Below are 27,925 nucleotides of genomic sequence, written 5' to 3'. Positions count from 1 at the left end.
GGTTGTGGTTAGGTCAACAAATCAGGAGGATGATCAGAGTGAGGAAGTAGAAGAGGAGGTGGTGGACGATGAGGTCACTGACCCAACCTGGAAAAGTGGAAAGCCGAGCGAGGACAGCAGTACAGAGGGGGAGGGATCTGCAGCACCGCAACAGGGTGAAATAGGCAGTGGGGTGGCAAAAGGGAGAAGCGGACCCGCAACTTTTCCACGGAGCAACCCCTTGCAAAAATCTCCCTTGCCAAGGGGTAGATTTTCAGCAGTCTGGCGCTTTTTTGAGGAAAGTGCGGACAACAAAACAATAGTAGATTGCAACCTGTGCCATACGAAAATGAGCTAGGGCATGAACACTAGCAACCTCATCACCACCAGCATGTTCCACCACATGGCATCCAAGCACCGTAATAAGTGGGATGAACGCCTGGGTCCAAAATCTGTGTCTGCAGGTCACACCACTGCCTTCTCTTCCCCTGTGTTATGTGCTGGCCAATCCCATGTCGAAGGCGCAGGCCTGGATGCATCCCGCCCTGTAGCTGGACCTTCGCAAGCACCATCAGCAACCACATCCACTTTCGCGTCCCAGCGCACCATACAAATGTCCTTACCCCAGGTATTTGAACGCAAGCGCAAATACCCAGCCACCCACCCACAGGCCATAGTACTAAATGCTCAACTTTTCAAATTACTGGCCCTGGAAATGTTGCCATTTAGGGTTGTGGACACTGAGGCCTTCTGCAGCCTAATGTTGGCAGCCGTCCCTCGTTACGCAGTCCCCAGCCACCACTATTTTTCACAGTGTGCAATGCCCGCCTTACACCAACATGTGTCCCGTAACATCACACGTGCCCTGACCAATACAGTTACTGGGAAGGTCCACTTAACCACGGACACATGGACAAGTGCATTCGGCCATGACCGCTAGATTTCTTTGACTGCACACTGAGTGAACGCTGAGGAGGCCGGGAGCGAGTCATACCCTGGGATGGCACAGGTGCTACCAACGCCATGGATTGCAGGCCCTAAGCCGATCAGGGTTTCTGCCAGCATTACGTTACTGGCTCCAACATCCACTTCTCCTCCTCCACTTCCACCTCCGAATTATCTGTGTGCGACACCAGTCAGTCATCAGTTGGTAGCTGGAAGCAGTGTAGCACTGCAGTGGGGAAGCGGCAACAGGCCGTGTTAAAGCTGATACGCTCAGGGGACAAACAGCACACCACCACAGAGCTGTGGCAGGGGATAAGAGACCAGACTGAGCTGTGGCTCTCGCCACTCAACCTAGAACCAGGCATGGTTGTGTCTGATAATGGCTGTAACTTGGTGGCGGCCTTGGAGCTCGGCAAGCTCAGACACATCACATGCCTAGCCCTCATGTTCAACCTTGTGGTTTAGCGGTTTCGCAAAACCTACCCCAATTTGCCTGAGCGACTGGTGAAGGTGCGCCGCGTGTGTGCACATTTCCACAAGTCACCAACCGCTTCATCTGGTCTGTCAATGCTGCAGCAGCGCTTGAAATTGCCAGTTCACCGGCTGTTGTGCGATGTGAGCACGCGCTGGAACTCTACGTTCCACATGTTGGCCAGGCTTTGTGAGCAGCAGAGGGCAGTAGTGGAATACCAGCTGCAAATTGGTTGTCACCTTTCCAGTCACCTTCTGCTATTCACAAGCAAGGAGTGGGCATGGATGTCTGACCTCACAGATCTTAACACAGATGTTGAGCGGCAATAACGCTATTATCAGCGTAACCATCCCACTTCTGTGTCTACTCGAATGCTCGCTGCTCACAATTAAGGACGACGCTTTGCATGTGGAAGAGGTGGAAATAGGGGAAGATATTACACAGAGTGATAGCCAGACCACCCTTAGTTCATCTTCTCAGCGCGAATTGGACGATGAAGAGTAGGAGGAGGAGGAGCAGGAGACGGTTGCCTCTGCTGAAGTTTAATTCCATCGGTTCTGTGTTTGTTGGGAGAAGAGGAGGAAGAGGATGAGGAGATTGAGAGTGATCATCCTGATGATGACAGCAAAGTTTTGCCTGTTGCTACTCTGGCACACATGGCTGACTTCATGTTAAGGCTGCCTTTCCCACGACGCCCGCACGGTATATGCATTTTAGACAACATGGATTACTGGTTGTTCACCCTTCTCGACCCCCGCTACAAAGAGAACTTCTCATCTCTCATTCCTCTGGTGGAGAGGACGAGCAAAACGGTGCAACACCAGAAGATCCTTGTTGAAAAATTGCTCCAAAAATTTCCATCTGACAATGCTGGCGGCAGAGTTCGTAGTTCCTTTGCCAACCAAGGAGGGGAGACAAGGGGAACACACAGCAGTTCCAACAGAGGCAGGACAATACTCTCCAAAGCCTGGGACAGTTTCATGACACCCCGCCAGCACCCTCACCCTGATGCACGGCCTAGTGTCACAAGGAGAGAAACATTTTTGGAAGATGGTGAAGGAGTACATAGCAGACTGTGTCAGCGTCCTCAATGATCCCTCAGTGCCTCAAAACCAGGGCCGGGCCAACACAGAGGCTGGGTAGGCTCCAGCCTCAGGGCGCAGGCCAGCTCCCCAGCCTCTGGGTGGCGGCAAGGCCACTGACCATGTTACTGCCGCGCCTGCCGGGCTGCCGGCCGCGCTGGAGGACAGAGGGAGTAGTGAGCACTTGGCACTGACTTGCGTGCTCCCTCCCCGCTCCGCCTCCTGACTCGTCCGCTCCGCTGCTCTGGTCTCTGCTTAGTCGCTTGCCTGACTGGCTGTGTACAGTGGGCACTTTGACCTGACACGCTGTATGCAGTCAGGTCACATGTGCGCCCTTTGGAGACCAGGAGCAGCACGGGCAGCAGCACAGCACTGTGTCACGACCTAGCCCAGGCCCCAGCAGGGATAGAGCGTGAGAGTCTGCCCTGAAGTGAAGTAAGATAGTTTTTAAATAAAGATAATATTATTTTCCATCTGATCTGACGTCTGATGGGGTTCTGGATGGGGTAAAATTACAAGGAACGCCCCTGGGGGTGGGTTGGTGTGGATGATGATTAATAACAAACATACATATCTAAATTGCGGGGGGGGGGGCTTGACTTGAGTCATCTACTGATCAGTGATCATCAGAGCATTAGAGCTGCAGGAATAAATAGCATCTAAATACCTGGTGGGGTAGATGGGGGGGGGGGGGAGGTCGAGGGCTGATGGGGGGAGGGGGGGTTAGATGATCTCAGGGGACCCTTTACGCCGGGAGGCTTCAAGCATTACCTCTCCTGCTGCCTCACGGCGTGGGAGGAATCCATGTGTCCGGCGGGACCCAGCGGCGGCAGGGGGGACATCTTCCCACGGCAGCGGCAGCGAGGGAGTGAGGTCCGCGTTCTGCTGGATCCCCTTCCGTCCGAGGTAGGAGGAGGCCTGCTCTGCGTGGGAGAAGTGGCAGCAGCAGAGACGACAGCGGGGCTGCGCGGGCAGGCAGCGGAGCCCAGCGCAGGCCCTCACAGGATGGGCCCCTAGAAGTGGCATACGAGGCTAGGTGAGACATCCATGGCATCGTTGCTATCTATACTTCAAGGGTCAGGCAGTTTGGGGGGGAGCAATAGTACTATTATTGGTGGTTTGGGGAGCTTGCTGTGTGGCTTAGGGGGGGTTGGTACGGCCCCCTTATAAGCATGGGGACTGGGGATGGGGGGTTGTAATGTGCCTACACCCACTAGCTTAGGAGGGGCGGGGTCAGTGTCTATACAGACGCAGGCGGGGGGGGGGGGGGGGGCGAGGATGCTGCAAAAGGGGAAGTGTATGTGTGTTTTGAGGGTCCCCTGGGAGCGCATTTGAAGCCTGAGGTGCGGGAAAAGATTTGGCGGGGAGAGTATGTAGAAATTTTCTCATTACTTCCACTAGAACGTTTTAATCTAGATGTAGTAAATAAGGATGGGGTTAGGAAGGAGGAGGATGACAAGCGTCGGCTTATCCCGAGGACATTTAGTAATTGGCTGCAGGCTTTTGCTATTCTGGCAAGTGTGATTGGGGAGAAGTCTCCCGATTGCTGTTCTGCCCTTTTTTGTTACTTGGACGCTAATGGGGAAGCCTATCGGATGTACCGGGGTTCGGTGTGGTTACGGTATGATGAACAATTCCGTCAAAGAAAAGCGGTCCGCCCTAACATGAGATGGGACCATAAAGATATTGCTTTATGGATGAGAGTTACAGCACCAGGTAGGACTGGTCAGTCCTTTCAGAGTGAGTCAGGGGGGGCTGCCCAGTCGGAAAGGGCTTCTGCTTCCTTTTTAATGAGGGAGGTTGCAAATTTGGACAGAAATGTAAATTTAGGCATGAATGTTCTGTGGGTGGGATGGCCATGGGGCCAACAGGTGTTTTAGAGGGAATAGACAAAGAGGGGGTGATGGGTTTGCAAAGGGGGTGGACTCCAGTGCGAGTGGAAAGGATGGCAGATTATCTAAATAGATATCCTAACCAAAAATTAGCAGAATTTTTGAGTTTGGGTTTTGAGTTTGGTTTTCATATCCCTTCTCATCCGTTACCAGTGGTGGAGACGCTGAGAAATTTGCACTCAGCATTGGAATTACCGGACATCGTGTCAGAAAAATTAGCTAAGGAGGTTTCTTTGGGAAGGATGGATGGTCCGTTTGTTACGCCACCCATGAGTAATTTGTGTATCTCCCCCTCTGGGTTTGGTTCCCAAAAAGGAGCCGAATAGATTTAGGCTTATACATCATTTATTCTTCCCTAAGGGTGCGTTGGTCAACGAGGGCATAGACCCCAAGCTTTGTTCTGTGGTTTATGCTTCCTTTGACGCGGCTGTTAAGTGGGTGAGAAAGTTAGGTCTGGGTACCCTATTAGCGAAATCCAACATTGAATCAGCATTCCGACTGTTACCAGTTCACCCGGATAGTTTGTATTTACTGGGTTGTTTTTGGAATGATGGCTATTTTGTGGATAGGTGTTTGCCAATGGGCGGTTCAGTGTCTTGTGCATATTTTGAGCGTTTCAGTTCTTTTTTGCAAGGAGGAGTGGAAAGAGCTCTCCGTGTGTGGCAGAACGCGCAAGCTTAAGGATTAGAGTCAAGCTGCACGTTGTTGGCGGGGGGAGGTCATAGAAGCTGGGGCTACTGGATGGTACAGGTGAATGAGAGGGCCTCAATGGTGGGGCTGGACTCTGAGAGTTGGGGTACCTGGTTGGCTTGGTGTGGCGTCCATCAGTTGGTGTCCCCGAGCTTGTAGTACGCGGCTGGGGGCAAGATGGAATTGCCGTGGTGGTTTTTGGTCGGTTAAGGTGCATTTAGGCGGCTTCTACGACCTCCCTCATCAGTTCTAAGTCAAAGGGTTATGTCATTGTTATATTAATTATTTAGGTTGTTTATGTTATTTATATTATTTAATAAGAAACGGCTCCTGTGGCCGATTTAATCTGAACAATGGCTGTGTGTGTTTATTTGGGATTGTAAGAGGGTTGGTTGGGTTAGTTTAACCGGTGGTAGTGGGCCTGAACTTAGCCAATAACCCTACTCAAGTGAGGCCGTACGGAACGGAACAGTTCAGGGGAGGCCGGCATGAGGGGCTTTGGGAGCGAGGGCTAGGGTAGGTTAGGTTTAATAAGGAGATGTGCGGAGGGGAGTGGTTGAGAAGGAGCGGGGAGCTGAGTTTTTAAATAGGAAGAGAGGCAGGAGAACCGGCGCCATTTTAGGAGCAGGAGACGGCATCTCCCACCCTCCCACCCTTGGTTGTTGTGGTCGAAGGACAGGCTGGGCGTTACATTTGTCAAAAAAAAATAAAAAATGGAGGGGAAACTATTTGGTCAATGCATTGTGCCTTATTAGCTTAGTCATAAGGATCGAGAGTCACAGGGCATTGGTGTACCAGTTTTCCAGACGTGGGTGTCGCAAGGTGGGTGTCGCAAGGTGGTTTCTTTGAGGGATGTGCATTGGTCGCGGCAGTCGTGGCAGGGGGAGGTCATAGAAGCTGGGGCTACTGGATGGTACAGGTGAATGAGAGGGCCTCAATGGTGGGGCCTCTCAGAGTTGGGGCACCTGGTTGGCTTGGTGTGGCGTTCATCAGTTGGTGTCCCGAGCTTGTGGTACGCGGCTGGGGGCAAGATGGAATTGCCGTGGTGTTTTTTAGTCGGTTAAGGTGTATTAAGGCGGCTTCTACGACCTCCCTCGTCAGTTCTAATTCAAAGGGTTATGTCATTGTTATATTAATTATTTAGGTTGTTTATGTTAATATATTATTTAATAAAAAACTGCTGCTGTGGCCGATTTAATCCGAACAGTGGCTGTGTGTGTTTATTTGGGATTGTAAGAGGGTTGGTTGGGTTAGTTTAACGGGTAGTAGTGGGCCTGAGCTTAGCCAATAACCCTACTCATGTGGTTATTGTCTTATATGACTTGTTTTTGCACTTTATTTCTATTTTTATATGGATCTAAAAAGGTTGTGCATTTGTTTACAGCTATAGTTAATTGGTACATTAAACTGTGCATATTTATGTGTGATTACAACAGTAAGTATTTAGTAAAGACTCCACAAGTTGGGGGAAGTGGCGCACTTGGGCAGCTCAGCCTCTGTTGGTTGTGGACCTTGTCCCAGCCCTGCTTAAAACTACTGGGTGTCCAAGCTGGACACATGGCACAAACTGGCGCTCTATGCCTTGGAGGTGCTGGCCTGCCCTGCCGCCAGCGTTTTGTCTGAGAGGGTATTTAGCACTGCTGGTGGCATTATAACAGATAAGCATATCTGCCTGTCAACTGAAAATGCTGACAGTTTAAGGCCTCATGCACACGACCATTTTTTTTTAAGGTCGGCAAAAACGGGGTCCGTAGGTCCGTGATCCGTGACCATTTTTTCATCCATGGGTCTTCCTTGTTTTTTGGAGGATCCACGGACATGAAAAATGAAAAAAAAAATCTAAGTCAAGTTTGCTATTGAAATAATAGGAAAAAACGGACACGGATCACGGACACGGATCACGGACACGGATGACAATCTTGTGTGCATCCATGATTTTTCACGGACCCATTGACTTGAATGGGTCCGTGAACCGTTGGCCGTGAAAAAAATAGGACAGGTCTTATTTTTTTCACGGCCAGGAAACACGGATCACGGATGCGGCTGCCAAACGGTGCATTTTCCGATTTTTCCACGGACCCATTGAAAGTCAATGGGTCCGCGAAAAAAAACTGAAAACGGCACAACGGCCACGGATGCACACAATGGTCGTGTGCATGAGGCCTAACTTTAATAAAAATGAACAAGGCCTGGATTGACCATGACTTCTCGACTCCACCAGAGAAAAGCTGATGAACATAAAGGCACTTTAAATGTGTTGTTTATAATGTACTGAGTACACTGTATTCCCATGCACCTTTTCAACCACAAACAAGGCTATATGGTTGAATCTTCCTTTTCTCATCCTCCTCCTCCTCTTCCATCATACAGTATCAGCATACTTATTTGTCACATATAATGCCCTCGCATATATTCCCTTTGCATATAATGTTTTAGATGGTCAGCTCACATGCAGGTCCTTGCATATAATTTTTTAGAGTGTCAGCTCAGCTGCAGTCCCTCGCATATAATTTTTTGGAGGGTCAGCTCAGCTGCAGGCACTCGCATATACTTTTTTAGAGGATCAGCTCAGCTGCAGGCCTTCACCTACAATCTTTTACTGGGTCAGCTCACCAGCAGGCCCACACATAAAATCTTTTACATGGTCAGCTCACCAGCAGGCCCGCACCTTAAATTTTTTACAGGGTCAGCTCACGTCAAGGCCCTCGCATATAATGTTTTAGAGGGTTAGCTTACCAGCAGGCCCGCACCTAAAATCTTTTACAAGGTCAGTTCACCAGCAGGCCTTCACCTACAATCTTTTACAGGGTTAGCTCACCAGCAGGCCCACACCTAAAATCTTTTATAGGGTCAGCTCATCTGTAGGCCCTCACCTAATTATACCTAATAGCTAATTTGCGTGCATGCTGCCTTGCTTGGATGTGGTAGCCGTAGCTGTTTCTCATGCTCCCTCTCCGGAATCGAACCATGATTACCCCGTTACCCATGGTCTACATGGTTTGGGCTGAAAATAACATTGAAAGTTGATAGGACAGACATCCGAATGGATCGTTGCCGTGTCGGGATCGTGGGATCGTCCCCAGGTTATCTAGAGTCACCAAAGCGGCAGCAGGCCCTCGCCCATAATGTTTTAGATGGTCAGATCAGCATGCCCTTGCTCCAAATGTTTTTGAGGGTCACCAGCAGGCCATCAATCATTATTTTTCAAGGCTGTGCATGATGCCCTCCTTTATGCTCAACAAAGGGTGTATTGGAGTGCCAGATCCTTGTTGTTTTTGACAGCCCTTTCACTTAGTGCATAGGCTTTATGAGTGTAGGAGTCCCACTACCTGAGCAATTGTACCATAATGTGAATGAGGTCCTCCTTTATGTGATATACAGGGTGTATTGGAGTGCCTCTTCCTTGTTTAATTTTTGGCAACACTTGCACTTTCTATACAAGTAAATATACAGGAAAGAATGTTTCCTATGAATTTTTCCCCTAAAATCAATTTTTTCTTCAGTTTTGTGCATATTATTGTCAGTCTGTAAAAGTGGTGTACTATTCGGACAACATCGTTCCGAGCAGCACACGATGCATCCAGACATCCTTCCCATGCTGTTCCAGAACCATTTCAGTGGTGTTTCCATCAATTTCTGACATTTTCCTATGAACCAGGCACCCTCCCCTCTAGAGACCGAGTGCCAAACTTCAACCAAAAACCCACTTATTTATCGCAAAGTGCCAACACAGCAATTTACCCTGAATACTACAGTCCAATATAGTACATCTTCCATGTACTTTATCATTTGGCTATAATAACCTGCCTACCTTTAGTGCGCTGCTTGTGCTGTACATAGTGCGCCCTGCGCTGATGAATGGCGGGTAAAGTCTAAGGCATATTGGTATGCCTTAGACTTTTTCCAAGGTGCGGGTGCTCACAGACAGGGCTCTGAGTGCCCCCTCTGGCAACAGTGCCATAGGTTCGCCACCACTGGTATAGGCTATAAGATAATCTTCAAACAGCTGGATGTTCCTGTTACTACAGCAATTGATGACAAATTAAGAGATGGATAATATGAATAATATGAATGGTAACCAAAGAGCTCAGAACAACTTCCAAAGAAAATGGAGGTAAACTCCAAGGTCAAGGTACATCATTGTCAGATTACATCATCTGTTGCTGTCTTTGTCAAAGTGGACTTAAAGGGGTTTTCTGGGTAATGAAAAAAAAATTGTAAATGCATCATAAAACGCACTAGGACTTACATATACATTAGTTAAGCTTGATATCTTAAAAAATGCTTTCTTTACATGCTGCAGCAAAGCTGTGGGTGGGTGTGACACGAATAACTAAGCTTTCCCTCATGAATATTGTGGTTGTGAATAATCTGCCCTTCCCCTCCCCTTGCACTGCAGTGCTTGCTCTGCACAACCTAACCTTGCATACAAACACATGATCATCTAGCTCACATAGGCAGAAGATCTTCCTGTCACATTGCAGACACACAGTGTAAGTTTTACATGTTACCACTTTTACACAAAGCATTAAAAAAAAAATATATATATATATATATATTTTTTGTGTTGCCATTTTCTGGGAGCCATATTTTTATAATTTTATTGGCGACTGTATTATGTTTTTTTGCAGGCAAAAGTGACATTTTCACTGGTACTATTTTGAGGTACATAAGAATTTTTGTAACATTTAGTTTTTATTGAAAATTTTTCATATACAACAGGCATACAAATCATTTATAATATAAATATAAGATATAATATAAAGTACATATCATTAATAATCATGCACAGTATACAATAAGTATATTTACATGTTATTGTGTACGAATATTACAATGATATTATATCTTGAAAGATTCTTTACTACTAAACCAGTAAGGACGGTAGTCTTTATTAACAATCTCAAGACTCAAAGTTAGACTTATAATATACACATCAGTAATAATTATACTTAAATATTCACCTATTTTCAAGATATAATTGGAAAAATATTAACGCTTGAAATTCTCTTTATTATCAATCTAGCAAAGACCGTAGTCTTTATTAACAAAGTCAGAGTCTGAAAATTAAATCACAATATACATAGCATAAATATTTATGCATGGTTTATGAAATATAAAATATTCTATATGAGTATTGTGAACCTGTGTATGCCGTGTGCCCAATAATATATATAACAAAGATAACTGGGGGAGGGTAGGAGAAAACTTAGGGCTAGGGGAGTATCAGGGCTCAGAATGTGAGCTTGACTCATCGGTATCTATGCTTTAAGGTCTAGAGTTGATCAGAGAAGATTTAGGATAAAGTCACTTTTAACAAATGAGTTCCAAAGATCCCATGTTGTATGGTAGTGGTGTAACTTATCCTCTCTCAGTAGTCTTGAGGTGTTTTGGAGGAATATCTCTGCTATTCTGGGTCAAATTTTCGATACCAGTGCTGAAATTCCACCAAGACTATTCTTCTTTAGTGTATTTGACTGCCGTTCCTCAAACGTCAAACATCCCCTCACACTACATATCCTTAATGCTGCCAAACTTCTAATTCCTAGACTATGGAAAGAGAATTCACCTTCCTCAATTCCAGAATGGTTGAAAGAAATGCACACATTATACATAAGACTTTTTGATCGATTGGTGTGACACTTTTTGTGAGGCAAGGTGACCAAGTTTTTTTATGTAGTTAACAATCACAGTGACGTACATCTACTCCGCTGGGCAGCAAGTCACGTCCCGCTGCGCCTTACACGTACGGGTCTGGCCTGGAAGGGGTTAAATGGATGGCATACTCATGATTGGAACCCACCCTAAGGGTCCATTCACCATACATGTGAAATCCATGTCACGGATGGAGACCCATTGACTTGAATGGCTGCGTGATCTACAAGAGACGGCAAAACATAGGGTATGTCTGCAGTGTTGATGCACTGAACTCTGGATGGGGGAGGGGCCTCTGCATTGAGCTCAGAAGCACACTGAGCTCTGGAACCAGCCAGTGAAGAGACACACCACCTACCTCCTTCAGTCTCTCTAGCTGTCTCTCTGCTGCTATAGTGTTTTTAGAGTGGATAACATGAACATTTTTAATCAAAGTGATTTGCAGATTTGCTCAGGATCAACTAAATTGACCTTTGAGAAGAAGTTGTTTGAAAAGTCAGTGGCCATTTAAGCTATTTGGTGGAGCATCGGTGAGTGGGAATTGGTGCTTGAACAAAAAGGTCAGTCACAGTACAACGACTGACACCAGCACCAGCCCACCAAGGAAGAAGCAGGAAGACTGCAGCCTCTGTGTTATTCACTGCCATCACCCCTGGACCTGGGTCAATAAAGTCATGTGCATTAAAGAATACAGTGCTAGCGCTGAGGAATGTCGGGTGTAATAATTCAATTAAGAATGATTAATTATGGTCATAAAAATAATTAACCATAAAAAATAAAATTTATAAAATTTGTCATAAATTCTTAAAACCATGACCTGGTGAATTGTAGACAACCTAATTGATACAATTCACATCTGAGTCCGACTATTTCCTCAGATAAATAAGTTCTTTTTGACGTGAGATGACGTTAATGTTATAACATGTAGTTCTGCATTATGCAATAATACACAGGTTTATAAAAATATGCAGATTTATTGATTACAAGGTTATAAACATATATAAGTAAATAAACACAATGATACATATAGCGTTAATATAAAGCATTAGAAGCTTAACAATACATGTGAGTGGAAATAACTTGTCACATTATAACCAAGCTATTATTAGGTTAGGATATCAAATAGGAACATAATTTATATATTACTTGTGTTCAGAGAAAACCTCATGATATCAGGACGGGCATGTCTAATCCTAGACATCAAAATGGAATGCTAAATACATTCCACCCCCCTCTAACCAACTACACATCACATGACTTCAGGCATGGGCAAATCCATTCAAGGATATAACTTAGTAGAGATAACTGTATCCTTTCACCCCATCCTGGACTATTTTCACACATATAACTTTGTTAAGACTATTAAGACAAATAACAGGGATCTAGGATCTAGCTAGACCATATCTTAAATGGGAAGGACTTGAAACAAGTCTTTCCTGTGGGAATCCATTACTTAGCTTGGCGAACAATATTCTATCAATATATATATATATATATATATATATATATATATATATGCAATTATTTTATGCTTTGCTAGATTATGAGTCTAGATTCTTCTGCAGGTAGAATGAAGCCTCACAATATCCTAAGACTACATCTCAATATGGAGATGATCAATTAATTAATGTATTTATTCATTCGCCAATCTAGATGGTATAATTTCACCCACACTATTAAATTAGTCTTAATAAAATGAAATATCATTTTCTCTGTCTCTTACCAAGTCCTAGTAGAAATCTTACTTCTGCTCCTAGGAAAGTTGGGTGGTCCATCATAGCGCATCTCACCATGGCTTTCATCTTGATAGACCCCTCCAAAGAGCTTAACTTCTCTTTCCTCTCTTTCTTGTGTGTGTTCTCTTCCCTGTGAATGGTTTATGATCACAAACTTATCAGTTAGACACACCTTCCTAGTTTGGAACTTTCCAATCACTGTCGGATGGGTGTGACTATTGATACGAAATATGACATCATAATCTTACCCAGAATGCACTTTTGCTACTGTTGTAATGTCACCTACTCATACCTAGGTGGCACTGCCGTGTAAGCTATTTGCATCATAGTATAAAGGGTTAACTTATGTAAGTCTGAATAAAACGTATTCTATGCATTTTGACCTTAAAAGATTTAATTCAAAGCTATAGGGATTAATTCTGACACTTGTAGCAATTAGAGACAGACCTCTAGGCGTCTCTCTGAATGTTTCTCACACTGTTTATTTATGCATCATAAATAACTTCAATGGCTTCTACCTCCTCTTGTCACACCAAAAGATGTGATTCATGGTTACAAAACACACATCTTCACAGACACTCTTTTAGAGATGAATATTCTCCTAATGAGAAATATATATAATATACTGGATACATGTCTTCATAACATATAACAGTATAATATAAAGTATATATATATATATATATGTCCTACTGATTGTCTTATGCTAAGGACTAAGGCTCATTAAATGAATACATGAATATTATATATTTTGCTTCATTAATAAATGCCTAATTGTATAGGTAATTATCACCAGCTGCATAGAGCTTATCTTTATCTCCTGTCATAAATTTAAAAGTAGACAAGGAGGATTCTTCTCAGACTGGTACATTCATGAGAAGAATAACACTAACGAGCAGAAACCTTTGTATGACCTTACCTTGGCCTACTCAAGACATACAAAATTGTAACTATAGTCGAGCATGGCTCCTAAAGGCAATGCACATTCATCTTGACTAAAATAATTGGATATCAATGCATTTACCTATGAAAAGGCACAACAGGAAGTTTTGCCTATATCTGTCAGAATCCAGATCGGACCGCAGCAACAGTGTTGTACAACAGTACTTACTATGTTTTTTCATGTCCTTCATGATGTTAACATTGACCTTAAGAAGGGGGATGAAAGTCTGCAAGATCAGATGTGACCCTCAGTCACTTCCCATGGTCCACAATAATTAAAACATCAATCTATAATCCTGTGGCCCTAGAGACTTTGGTACCACTTATCCCCCAAAATATCCCAAATAAAGTTTTCCTGTAAGACTCCAGGTGAAACATCCCATCACCTCACCAAGACCTTCTGCCAACAGGACATTAAATCATACAATGGCATCAATTGCAACATTCTGGTGCCATCTGCTATAAATATATGTCCATGCCCAATGTAGATCCTAACTGTTAAACAGCTGAGATGCCACGACCTACAAAGACTGCAGCATTTAAACAGTTCAACAGAAAAATTAGTCTCTCTCTCTCAATTCTTGAGCTCCCCATTACATGATCGCAGGGTGTTTCCATGGCAGCTAGGAGCCTATTTAACCCCTTAGTGACCACCAATATGCCTTTTTATGGTGGTCACTAAGGGGCCTTAGGATGGGCCGCCACCTTTTCACTCTCACATGCGAGCCATACTCCTGCTCTAACAGCCAGGACCAGCAGGAGTGTCAATCAAGGCTTTTTAACCCCATACATGCCACAGGCAATGGTGACCACTGCATGTAAGCAGTGACAGAGGGAGCGGCCTCCCTCTGTCTCCCATTGGCACCCTGCAAATGCAATCGCAGAGTGCCATGTGTGTATAGGCGGGCTGGGACTGGGTGTAGGCTCCAAGCCTGCTTTGAGTGTTCCCCAGCAGGTAGTGGACATGAAAAAACATTGCACTATAGGGATAGTAAATTGTATTTTAGAAGAAATCAAAGGCTTGTCTGCTATAGTTCCCTTGCGGGACCATTAAGTGGTTAAAAAAAATAATAATTAAATAGACAAAAATAAAAATAAAATTTTGTCCATTGAAAAAACATTTTTCAATGAAAAAAAATGAAAAAATAAAATCTCTTCCACATGTTTGGTGTCGCCACGTCTGTTAAGACCTGCACTACACAAGTATCATGTAAATTATCCCCTATGGTGAATACCATAAAAACTAAAAAATGAGAGAATTTCTAATTTATGCTTAGTTACCATTGAAAAAACTTAATAACAAGGGCATAACTACCATAGTGGCAGACCGCTATGGGGCCCAGAGCAAGAGGGGGACCAGTCTTAGTTGGGATTATTTCCTCTTCTACTGGAGGTATAGGTAGAGTCTTGACTCTACCCTTTAAAGAAACAACTTTTAGCAAATTAGGCAGGGTCATTGAAATGGTTTAGGCAGAAAACCTTCTGTCCTGTGTCAGGGCCTGGTTTGATGCTTGCTAAGGGGCCCTTACTTCTCTATGTACGACACTGACAACTCAATATAAAAAAATAAAAAAAATTATACAGTGTAGGTCTTGGGATGCGGTGATGTAAAAAGATTTTCTTTTTAAAAAAGGCGTTTTATTGCACAGAAGTAGTAAAACGTAAACAAAAACTATGTATTTGGTATTGTTGTATTTGTGCTGACCTAGAGAATAAAGATATCATGTTATTTATACTGAAAAAATGAACGCAGCAAAATTTTGAATGTAAAAACTCATTGGCGGTATTGCTGTTTTTTCCCATTTCCCTCCCAAAAAGAGTTAAGAAAAGTTAATCAAAAAATGATGTGTACTTCAAAATGCTACCATTAGAACTACAACTTTTTCAGCAAGTCCTCATACAGCTACATAGATGGAAAAATAAAAAAGTTATAGCTCTCGAAAGGTGACAATGAAAAAAGGAAGAAAAACGCTTAGTGAGTGAGGCCCAAAACAGGCAGGTCCCTAGCGGGTTAAAGGGGTTGTCTGAGATTTTGATATCGATGACCTATTCTCAGGATTTTTGCAAAAATAATCCAGTACCAGAAAGGTGTATGAGATTTCCATGTAGCAATTGAGCTGCTATGCAGATTTCGAAACCCGCAGCAAGTAACACATAAAGTTTTGGTGTTGAAACGTATGAAAATCTGTGCATATTTTCTGTTAGTAAACTTATACTAGTCTGCAGGTAGCCTTAGATATTGTCGGGAAGGAAAGTATGGGGAGGAGTGATCGCTAATCCATCGCTCGCCCTCATACTGACTTGTCATTTTGCAGACAGCAGTGTTTGCTCGTTCATCAGGTAATCGATGGCAGTATTACACTGCCAGGTTATCACTAACAAACGTTCCTTCGAATGCTCGTTAGTGATGATCTGACTATTGGCCAGTCTAATACAGCCTTTAAGATCCTCAGGTATGCTAGCTTTATATTCCAATTTGTCCCTTTCTGAGGCACAATATACTTAAAATTTAAAAAATAAATAAACTGTTACAAAATATAAGAAAAAGACAACAAAAATATTTTTTCCATGACAACTAAGAGGTGTCTGGAAGTGACATTACTTCCCATCAAATGAGTTCTTATCAGTATATTGAGCTATAGACATGTATTACTGTGAGGAATATGGATTAATATTTACTGTCAGCCATGTCCTCACACCCCCCATTTGCTGACAGGATTTCCCTGCTTCAAAGCCCCCAGCTCTGAGTGTAATTCTGTGTACATGCAAAATAAGTTTACACCCCCCATGTGCTGACAGATTGCAGAGGTAAGGAACTCCACAGGAGGGCCCTGCTTCAAGGAAAAGTTCACACCTCCATGCACCAGTTTGGAGCCAGCTGAATCTTGCAGGAACCCCCCCCCCCCCAGCAGGGGGTATCTGCTTTTGCCTGGTTCAATGAGATTTCCTAGACATATTAGCACCTACCTCTCATAAGGAATTATGAATCACCTGGCCACCGCAGACGCAAACCGGATACATATTTGTGTCCCGGTGGCCACGAGGTACGGTCCCATGGTCTTTGTTTACTCGTACCCAGTCGGGGTAGGGAGATACCCATATCTCCCCATAGAAGCCACCTACCGGTACCAGGTTTGGGCTCTAATTGTAGCCGGAACCCAGGCAGGTCCATTAGTCCCAGAACCATCTCCCTGTGACCCTCTGGTCTGGAGCTATGACCCCTAAAGGGTTTTGTGGGTCATTCACTGTCAGCCCAGAAGAGGGGGAGTTGACCCCTCCCTGAGGCAGTGAGGGGATGGACCAGCTACAGGTTAAAAGCCTGGTGCCAGCAAGTAGGTGGCGTCTTTTCTCTAAAGAGGGGTCACATTCTACACATGTGTTTAGAGGGACCCAGGAAATAGCAGGAGATCACAGCCCCTCGTGTGGCCTCCGGTTCAGGACATCGCCAAGGAACTTTCATCATACTTGGTAACTTACTTTCACACTGCTTAATCCTATTGTAACCATATACCCTGTAATCTGTAACCTCAGACCACTGTATATATATTGTCTGTGTATAGTGTTATATCTAGTGTGCTCTTATAGCGATTAAATCTATAATTTAATCTTGTGCTATCTTGTATCTCGATCACGAATCCCCACGTCCGTGTTTTGGCCTAGTTATAAGCTACCGCGGGTTGGTTTCTGACCCTATATAATCCCGTTAGCGGACCGGGCTTATATCAAACGAGAAACTGGTGGCAGTTACCCGGGCTGAGTGTGGGCTGTTTTCACTGCGGCAGTGAAAAGGCCCTTCCAGCTTGTTGCCTCTCTGTGCCCGCGTGGACAGGAGGTGTGTGTGTAAACTATACCAGCCTGACCTTACGTGCTCCTCTGGAGGGCGTAACTTCACGTTTTTGGTAAACCCCGTGATCATACCAGGTCTCGTGAGCTCGACGTGGTTGACGTCAGCGGACACGAGGGGTGGTATTCATCACATATTGGTGGCAGCAAAGTGGGATCGAGATACTAGTGTGTGTGAGTGTGAGACCCATACTTCCAGACACTAAAGACGACCAGCAGTAGCTCTTGCTGCTGGAGTCTTAAGATCAGTTCAACACTAGACCATCTGAGTGCAGATACAATAAGGTGTGTGTGCATCAGGTTGCAGTGGTGTCAGTGACCATCCGTTGCAATGACGGCCAGTATCACAAGGAGCAAATCGAAGGAGATGGCCGATGCTTTAAATGGGGGCGGAGAGGAGGTGGAAGGCGAGGGGGAGCACATCCAAAGCTCCCCAAGGAGCCAGTCGCCAGAGGGGAGGTCTGCGGCGGGCCTCAATCCACCTGCCCATCCCCCCAGCCAAGCTGGCTCAGCTGCTCTCCTACAAGCTGCCATGGACCGTCTCCAGGCTGGAGACCAGGCAGCCTCTGAGCTCCTACTGGCGGCTGCAGAGCGTCGCGAGCAAGCCGAGGCTGCAGAGCGTCGCGAGCGAGCAGAGGCTGCAGAACGTCGCGAGCAGGCCGAGCGTGAGCACCAGCTACAAATGCTCCAGCTGAAGCTTCAATTCCAGCAGCCCTCCCCAGCCCAATGTGAGTCTCCAGAGGTCCGGATTCCCAAACTGCGGGCGGAGGACTTTCCCCTACTGGACAAAGATGGGGACCTGGACACCTTTTTGTTGGCATTTGAGACAGCCTGCCATCAATACCAACTGCCAGAGGACCAGTGGGTCAGATTCCTCACGCCACGGCTCAGGGGAAAAGCCCTTGAAATCTTCGGGTACCTGCCCAGCGAGACCATCCTGAGCTATGAGGACATCAAACAGGCTCTGGTCAGGCAGTATAACTTAACTCCTGAGTCGTACCGGAAAAGGCTCAGGAATTTGCACCGGGGTTCTACCCAGAGCTGGGCCGATCACATGCGGGCCTTGCTGAGAGCGGTCGACCAATGGACCACAGGATTGGAGCTCTCCACCGTCCAGCAGCTGAAGGAGCTCATCGCCACAGAACAGTTCTTGTGGAACTGCCCAGAGGATCTCCAGCAGTACCTCCGTGACCGGAAGCCAAAGGGGGCCTCCGCAACAGCAGCCCTGGCCGATGAATACACCAACAACAGGACTTCAGAGGCCCGGAAACCTGTCGGCTGGAGAGGGGGTAAGACGCACGCTGCACCTGCTACCCCTGCCCCTAGGCCCAAGTGGGCATCGGCCCCTGCTGCACTTTCCACGTCGGTGGGGGAACCCCGACTTTGTCACCTGTGTAAGCAGCCAGGACACTTCCAAGCCATGTGTCCCCAGCGCCCGAGGGATCCGTCCCAGTCATCAACCCGGCAACCGTCCACTGTGTTGTGTGTGGGTGGGGGTGGTGGGAGGTCCCTTGACAATGTTCAACCGGTCACCGTGGGCCAGGCCGTGGCCATGGGACTTAGAGACACCGGCGCTGAAATGACACTGGTACGGCCTGAACTGGTGACGCCCCATGATTTACTGCCCGGGAGATCCCTCACTGTCTCCGGGATTGGAGGAGTGGACCCGGCGCTGCCCGTCGCCAAGGTTTATCTGGACTGGGGCGCCGGTCGAGGAGTAAGGGAGGTGGGGGTATCCACAAATATCCCTGCCAGTGTTTTGCTGGGGACGGACCTGGGACGGCTTGTGTCTAAGTATGTGGCCGCTGACGCCCCAGGGTCCGATTCCCCAGAATGTGATGCATTGCCCCCCCCTGATAATACTGTGAATGTACCTATTATGCATGTTGATGGGGATGTGGGGGATGTAATGTGTGCCTCTACCCTCAGTGGGGAGGGGGTCATTCCTGTCAGCTGGGCTGAAGCCCCAGGTTGTAGCCAGCAAGCATGCTGGGACCTGTTGTCCTCCAGTGTGGTGACTGGGGGGACAAGCAGGGGGCAGACAGCTGCGGGGGAGGAGGATGCAAATGAGGTCAGGGCTGTCCCAGGAGAAGTGGGACTGCCAGGTGAAGCCTCAGTGCAGTGTTCCTCCACCACTGGGATGTCAGAGGGCCAGGTTAGTCCGCCTGGACTGGCGACTTGGTCGGGAGTTGAGGGGAAGCAGGCACTACCAGCGGTGGCAGCGGCTGTCACGCGCAGTGGGAGTGCTGGGGCCCTAGGGGCCCCTCAGGGGTCTGATGGCTTTCCCCCTTCCGACCAAGTGGCTGCCAAGTCAGATGGAGGCCCAGAGACAGGTCCCAGGGACCTGACAGAGGACGTGGCAGTCTCATCCATTCTGACCACGTCCCACCAGGGGTTTCAGGGGGCGTTAGGGGCTAGCGCCAGCTTGAAAGCTCTCACAGAGCATATGGCACGGCCTCCCTTGGATTCAGACCTCCAGAGGGCGGTCTGGGACCAAGGTCGGTTGTGCCAGGAAACGGTCCCACAGGGCTCACCAGGGGCGTGGCCTAGGGACCGACCATTTGTGGTATCCTATCCGTACAGGGCAGAATTTCTGTGGGCTGTGCATGAGACTCCGGTAACCAGATACCCAGGGGCCGCTAAGGCAGAGGCTTGGAGTGGAGACCTAGCCACCCCTGGGGCATCGGTCATCGAGTGTGTCGTGCGCTTCCAGGAAAAAGCGCCGGCCTTGTTACGGTTGGTGCACGACAGTATGGGGCAGGCCCAGACCATCCAGAAGCAGGGGTACGACCAGTTAGCTTGTGAGAGGACCCATCACGTGGGTCCGCAAGCATGGATACTGGTTTCGGTACCTCAGACTAAGCTTCAGGCGGCCTGGGAGGGACCGTACCTCGCACACCAGCAGCTCAATGCCAGGATGCACCTGGTCACCCTGGACCACGCCCGGGGAAGGCAGAAGGCACGGGAGGCAGGTGCCCTCCCAGAAGGCCACCCCTTCCGGGAAATGTTAGCAAACAAGCATGGAAGGACTGCGTCCACCAAGATGCCCTTGGGCATGGAGTATGCCCCTGCCACTTCTCAGCGGATGGTCAAGCTGCCTAAGGGACTTGAAGGGTACGCGGCTGCGTACCTGGAGGTCATTGCCGTCTTCGGTCCTACATGGGAGGATCCCCGAGAGCATCTGGCGCAGATGCTCGGGCAGATCTGCCAGGCAGGCTTGACCCTTACGCCAGGAAAGTGCCAGCGGGGCATAAGTGAGGGGCCCCGGGTAGGCAGGGAAGCCTCGGAACCGGAACCTGGGAGAGGGGATGGCAGCTCATCCTGGATCACCCTCCGGGACAAGCACCAGGCGATATCCTTCCTGGGCTCCACCGGGTACTATAGGGAGTTCGCACCCCACTATAGTAGCCTGGCGAGGCCCCTGACGGACCGCACCAGGAAGAAGCTGCCCTCCGCAGTCGATTTGACCAACGACTGCGAGACGGCCTTCCAGGCGCTGGAGCATGCCCTTTCTAGCTTCCCGGTACTACAGGCAGCCGACTGCACGCGGCCGTTTATGGTACCGTCTGATGCCAGCCATTGTGGCCTCAGGGTCAGGCTCAATCCAGGTGACCACCTGGGTCAGGAACGAATGGGAGGTTGGTACGCAGGAGCCTGGCTCTCCGGCCGTACCACTTTGCCATTAACCACCAGGGAGGGCGCGGATGGGCGCACGGGGGAACACAGGAATGTGCTGCCCCCTGGCGCCCTCTAAAAGGGGGAGGTGTGAGGAATATGGATTAATATTTACTGTCAGCCATGTCCTCACACCCCCCATTTGCTGACAGGATTTCCCTGCTTCAAAGCCCCCAGCTCTGAGTGTAATTCTGTGTACATGCAAAATAAGTTTACACCCCCCATGTGCTGACAGATTGCAGAGGTAAGGAACTCCACAGGAGGGCCCTGCTTCAAGGAAAAGTTCACACCTCCATGCACCAGTTTGGAGCCAGCTGAATCTTGCAGGAAACCCCCCCCCAGCAGGGGGTATCTGCTTTTGCCTGGTTCAATGAGATTTCCTAGACATATTGGCACCTACCTCTCATAAGGAATTATGAATCACCTGGCCACCGCAGACGCAAACCGGATACATATTTGTGTCCCGGTGGCCACGAGGTACGGTCCCATGGTCTTTGTTTACTCGTACCCAGTCGGGGTAGGGAGATACCCATATCTCCCCATAGAAGCCACCTACCGGTACCAGGTTTGGGCTCTAATTGTAGCCGGAACCCAGGCAGGTCCATTAGTCCCAGAACCATCTCCCTGTGACCCTCTGGTCTGGAGCTATGACCCCTAAAGGGTTTTGTGGGTCATTCACTATCAGCCCAGAAGAGGGGGAGTTGACCCCTCCCTGAGGCAGGGAGGGGATGGACCAGCTACAGGTTAAAAGCCTGGTGCCAGCAAGTAGGTGGCGTCTTTTCTCTAAAGAGGGGTCACATTCTACACATGTGTTTAGAGGGACCCAGGAAATAGCAGGAGATCACAGCCCCTCGTGTGGCCTCCGGTTCAGGACATCGCCAAGGAACTTTCATCATACTTGGTAACTTACTTTCACACTGCTTAATCCTATTGTAACCATATACCCTGTAATCTGTAACCTCAGACCACTGTATATATATTGTCTGTGTATAGTGTTATATCTAGTGTGCTCTTATAGCGATTAAATCTATAATTTAATCTTGTGCTATCTTGTATCTCGATCACGAATCCCCACGTCCGTGTTTTGGCCTAGTTATAAGCTACCGCGGGTTGGTTTCTGACCCTATATAATCCCGTTAGCGGACCGGGCTTATATCAAACGAGAAACTGGTGGCAGTTACCCGGGCTGAGTGTGGGCTGTTTTCACTGCGGCAGTGAAAAGGCCCTTCCAGCTTGTTGCCTCTCTGTGCCCGCGTGGACAGGAGGTGTGTGTGTAAACTATACCAGCCTGACCTTACGTGCTCCTCTGGAGGGCGTAACTTCACGTTTTTGGTAAACCCCGTGATCATACCAGGTCTCGTGAGCTCGACGTGGTTGACGTCAGCGGACACGAGGGGTGGTATTCATCACAATTACTTATAATCTTTATAATACATTATGGTTTTCCAAGGTGTCCTTAAAAATGTTGGCTGTCCATGATTTTGGTATAAGTTGTCCCAAAAAAAATAAAATAAAAATAAAATTCTGGTTGGCAACCCTGATCTTACACCAGCGGAGGAGCACACGAAACACTAGTAAATTTCCTCCATAGTACTATAAAAATACTGCACACAGGTAAAGCCACTGATCGTAATTTTTTTCAAACATATTGATATCAGCTCCTTGTGTTTATAGGTTTAATTCCAGCGTTGTTCTACTATAGCTCATATAATGTCTACTTTGTAAATGATTGTGCAGTGGTTATAATCCAAAAACAGTTGTAATCACAAATTGCTTTACCCACGAGATGATAAAATACTGCTCTGTAAATAAGGGCCATAAAAATCTTGAGATGACAATAGGTTGAGCGTGCTTTCTTTGTAAAATGAACTGACATAAATAAAAACCATATCTTTCAGAACAGTAATTTTTATTCAGTTAACCTCACAACTCTTTATTTACTGCACATCTGTTGCATTTTTTCAGTGTTACTGAGCAACATATGGGTGTTATGATGCATTGATAACTTCAATTATTACAATCTGCACAGTATTTCATGATAAACCAAGTTCAGAATAACGTATGGGGGGAAGAAAGTTACCTGAGTTTATCTGTTAGGAATTTTGTAGTTCCAGCATCCACAATAGTTTCACATTAAATCTGATCTCTCATCCATTAATTTTCGTAACCTAATCCTGCTACTAACAAAGGTAGTACATCACAAGAGACTTTGTTGTGGGTTTTGTTGCATTTCATGGCAAAAAATAGTTTTCTTCCAATCTATCTCTAGATGTAAAAGTTCCCTCATGCTGTCTGGAAGCAACTTTTCCAGGCCTGGACCACAGAAGGTGTAAAACCAGAATATGAATTCCCGCCCATTGATGGGATCTGGTCTGCTACACACTTTATAATAATGCAACTCAGGAATACGTCTCAATCTTTGACTCTTACTCAGTAAAAAATGCAGATGTTATTCTAACTCACATACTCCAAGTTTAAGTTCAAGTTTTTCTATTTAACTCACACTTGCCCACAAATTACTTAGGTAGCTGTTGGCTAAGGACTAAAAGGTTTCTCTTCCAACAGCTCCCTCATGACTCCTCCATACACATGTACATGACCTGATGTGTCCTGATGGCTTATCTCCCAAAGATGAAATCTAACTGCCTATTGTTAAAGGAAGCCCCATACACATTAGATGGTTGGCTGACATGTATATAATGTGTATGGCCAGCTTTAATACAGTGTTAGCAAAAAATGATCTATTGTTAAAATCACCTTTTTATGTTAACCCGTTTCCAACTGCCGCCATACATGTATGGTAGAAGTCAAGTCTTTAAAAATGACATCCGCTTAGAAGCTGAGCGGGCACCATATGCACCAGGTCTCCGCTATTTTACACAGTAGACACCCAGTGCTAATGTCTGTGATAAGAGATAACACCTATCATAGATATTTAATCCCTCAGATGCTGTGGTCAATCATGACCATGGTGTCTGAGCGGCTTCTCCCTAGGAATGCTGCACTCCCAGGGCCTAAATAGCACCCCCTCTGAAGCATTCCTATGGAGCCCTGCCTGTATTGCATCTCCCATAGGCCACAATGGAATTGTTTGCAGTGTATAGGACAAGTCATCTAACATTTGCATGTTCAAGTCCCCTTATGACTTAATATAAGTGTAAAAAAAAGCTTTTATAAATATAAAACATAATTATAAAAATATAAAATATAATGAAAAAAATTAAAAATCATCCTCTTCCCCATAATAAAAATAATCTATAAAAAATAAAGCTATTTTGCACTGCCACATTTCAAAACACTTGTACTATTAAAATATAAATGCATTTATCCCTTACGGTAAATGCTGCAATGTAAAAAAATAAATAAAAAATGGCTGATTTCCACAAGAAATAACAAAAAGTGATCAAAAAGTCATACAGAATCATCCAAAATTGTATCAATAAAAACTATAGCTTGCCCAGCCAAAAATGAGCCCTCACTCAGCTCCATAGACATAACTAAAAAATAAGAAAAGCTAAATGTGGTATTGCTGTAATCGTAGTGACCTGGAAAATAAAGGGAACAGTTCAGTTTTATTGCTAAGGGAACACCAACACTATGGTAGAACATGTTTAATATAAAAACCTGATCTAAACAATAGGCTATTTCTGATGACTCATTCCCTTTAAAGGTGCTATCCCATGCCATTGTAAAAAATTAAAATCATATACAGCTCTATACACCACCACAATGGATTTGAAATGAAACAAACAAGATGTGCTTTAACTGCAGATTGTCAGCTTTAATTTAAGGGTATTTACATCCAAATCAGGTGAACGGTGTAGGAATTACAACAGTTTGCATATGTGCCTCCCACTTGTTAAGGGACCAAAAGTAATAGTACAATTGGCTTCTCAGCTGTCCCATGGCCAGGTGTGTGTTATTACCTCATTTTCCCAATTACAATGAGCAGATAAAAGGTCCAGAGTTCATTTCAAGTTTGCTGTTTGCATTTGGAATCTTTTGCTGTCAACTCTCAAGATGAGATCCAAATAGCTGTCACTATCAGTGAAGCAAGCCATCATTAGGCTGAAAAAACAAAACAAACCCATCAGAGAGATAGCAAAAACATTAGGCATGGCCAAAACAACTTTTTGGAACATTCTTAAAAAGAAGGAACACACCGGTGAGCTTTAGCAACACCAAAAGACCCGGAAGACCACGGAAAACAACTGAATGGTGGATGACCGAAGAATTCTTTCCCTGGTGAAGAAAACACCCTTCACAACAGTTGGCCAGATGAAGAACACTCTCCAGGAGGTAGGTGTATGTGTCTCAAAGTCAACAATCAAGAGAAGACTTCACCAGAGTGAATACAGAGGGTTCACCACAAGATGTAATCCATTGGTGAGCCAGATTAGAGTTTGCCAAACGACATCTAAAAAAGCCTTCACTGTTCTGGAACAACATCCTATGGACAGATGAGACCAAGATCAACTTGTACCAGAGTGATGGGAAGAGAAGAGTATGAAGAAGGAAAGGAACTGCTCATGATCCTAAGCATACCACCTCATCAGTGAAGCATGGTGGTGGTAATGTCATGGCATGGGCAAGTATGGCTGCCAATGGAACTTGTTCTCTTGTATTTATTGATAATGCGACTGCTGACAAAAGCAGCAGGATGAATTCTGAAGTGTTTCGGGCAATATTATCTGCTCATATTCAGCCAAATGCTTCAGAACTCATTGGACGGCGCTTCACAGTGCAGATGGACAATGACCCAAAGCATACTGCAAAAGCAACCAAATAGTTTTTTAATGGAAAGAAGTGGAATGTTATGCAATGGCCAAGTCAATCACCTGACCTGAATCCGATTGAGCATGCATTTCACTTGCTGGAGACAAAACTAAAGGAAAAATGCCCCAAGAACAAGCAGGAACTGAAGCCAGTTGCAGTAGAGGCCTGGCAGAGCATCACCAGGGATGAAACCCAGCGTCTGGTGATGTCTATGCATTCCATACGACCAACATACATATAGGTCTCTCAGGAGGTGACCACATTATTGTTTAAACCGAAAATTTTAAGGGTCTCTAGGACCATCTGTGGCCCTTATTCCTCACTGACTGATTATTAAAACTTATACTTTTATTATATCACATTTAAAATTTGTCCTATTGTATCAGGAGAACACACCATTAAAATTCCTCAGGATCTGGAGTAGGGGTTCTGTGTTTCACACTTTCAAGTACGTTCATGTACATACATTTCCGTCACTACACAGCTTGCTCTGGAGGTGCCTGATACTTCTCAGGTGTCCCTCCTGTCTCTACTTCTTTGTCTAGCTAGGCTTTGTCTCAGCGGTGTATTGAATTATTAGCGTCTCTATTTTTTTCCCCTTTGTCTCCCCCAGATCTTGAACTAAAATCTGCCTCCTGCTTCCCTTCAAATGGTTGGAGAGAAAGCCTGCCATGCCCTACAATCCTGGAGCGATGTTTACTAGGGATGAGCGAACTCGAACTGTATAGTTCGGGTTCGTACCGAATTTTGGGGTGTCCGTGACACGGACCCGAACCCGGACATTTTCGTAAAAGTCCGGGTTCGGGTTCGGTGTTCGTCGCTTTCTTCGCGCTTTTGTGACGCTTTCTTGGCGCTTTTTGAAAGGCTGCAAAGCAGCCAATCAACAAGCGTCATACTACTTGCCCCAAGAGGCCATCACAGCCATGCCTACTATTGGCATGGCTGTGATTGGCCAGAGCACCATGTGACCCAGCCTCTATTTAAGCTGGAGTCACATAGCGCCGCCCGTCACTCTGCTCTGATTAGCGTAGGGAGAGGTTGCGGCTGCGACAGTAGGGCGAGATTAGGCAGATTAACTCCTCCAAAGGACTTGATTAACTGATCGATCTGCAGCTGTGGATCATTGAGCTGCTGATCCTCAATTGCTCACTGTTTTTAGGCTGCACAGACCGTTTGTCAGTCTCATTTTTCTGGGGTGATCGGCGGCCATTTTGTGTCTTGTGGTGCGCCAGCACAAGCTGCGACCAAGTGCATTTAACCCTCAATGGTGTGGTTGTTTTTTGGCTAAAGCCTACATCAGGGTGAAGCTGTCACACCAAGTGCATTTAACCAGCAATAGTCTGTTCATTTTTTGGCCATATACAAAATCAGGGGCAAGCTGCGCCTGTCACCAAGTGCATTTAACCCTCAATGGTGTGGTTGTTTTTTGGCTAAAGCCTACATCAGGGTGAAGCTGTCACACCAAGTGCATTTAACCAGCAATAGTCTGTTCATTTTTTGGCCATATACAAAATCAGGGGCAAGCTGCGCCTGTCACCAAGTGCATTTAACCCTCAATGGTGTGGTTGTTTTTTGGCTAAAGCCTACATCAGGGTGAAGCTGTCACACCAAGTGCATTTAACCAGCAATAGTCTGTTCATTTTTTGGCCATATACAAAATCAGGGGCAAGCTGCGCCTGTCACCAAGTGCATTTAACCCTCAATGGTGTGGTTGTTTTTTGGCTAAAGCCTACATCAGGGTGAAGCTGTCACACCAAGTGCATTTAACCAGCAATAGTCTGTTCATTTTTTGGCCATATCCCAGTCTAATTCTGTCACTAAATCCATACCGGTCACCCAGCGCCTAAATACTAGGCCTCAAATTTATATCCAGCTAAATCTGTCCCTAGTGCTGTAGCTGGGCGAGTTATTTAGTGTCCGTTCAAGCACATTTCTTGTTCTGGGTTGAAATACAATTCCCAATTTAGCAATTTCATAATTTAGTGGTTCCTGCTATATCAGAGCTCTTTGAAATCTATCCCAAAAAGGGTATATAATATTGAAGGTGCACATAGGGTCATTCAGAGTAACTTCACACACACCCGCTACTGTGTATTTCCAAGTCTAATTCTGTCACTAAATCCATACCGGTGACCCAGCGCCTAAATACTAGGCCTCAAATTTAATTCCCTCTAAATCTCTCGTTACCCACCGCTGTACTGTTGTTGCTGGGCAAGATATTTAGTGTCCGTCAAAGCA

This window comes from Bufo gargarizans, chromosome 8 (genome assembly GCF_014858855.1).
Source record: "Bufo gargarizans isolate SCDJY-AF-19 chromosome 8, ASM1485885v1, whole genome shotgun sequence".
Lineage (NCBI taxonomy): Eukaryota > Metazoa > Chordata > Amphibia > Anura > Bufonidae > Bufo > Bufo gargarizans.
Note: the sequence above shows the minus strand (reverse complement) of the source record.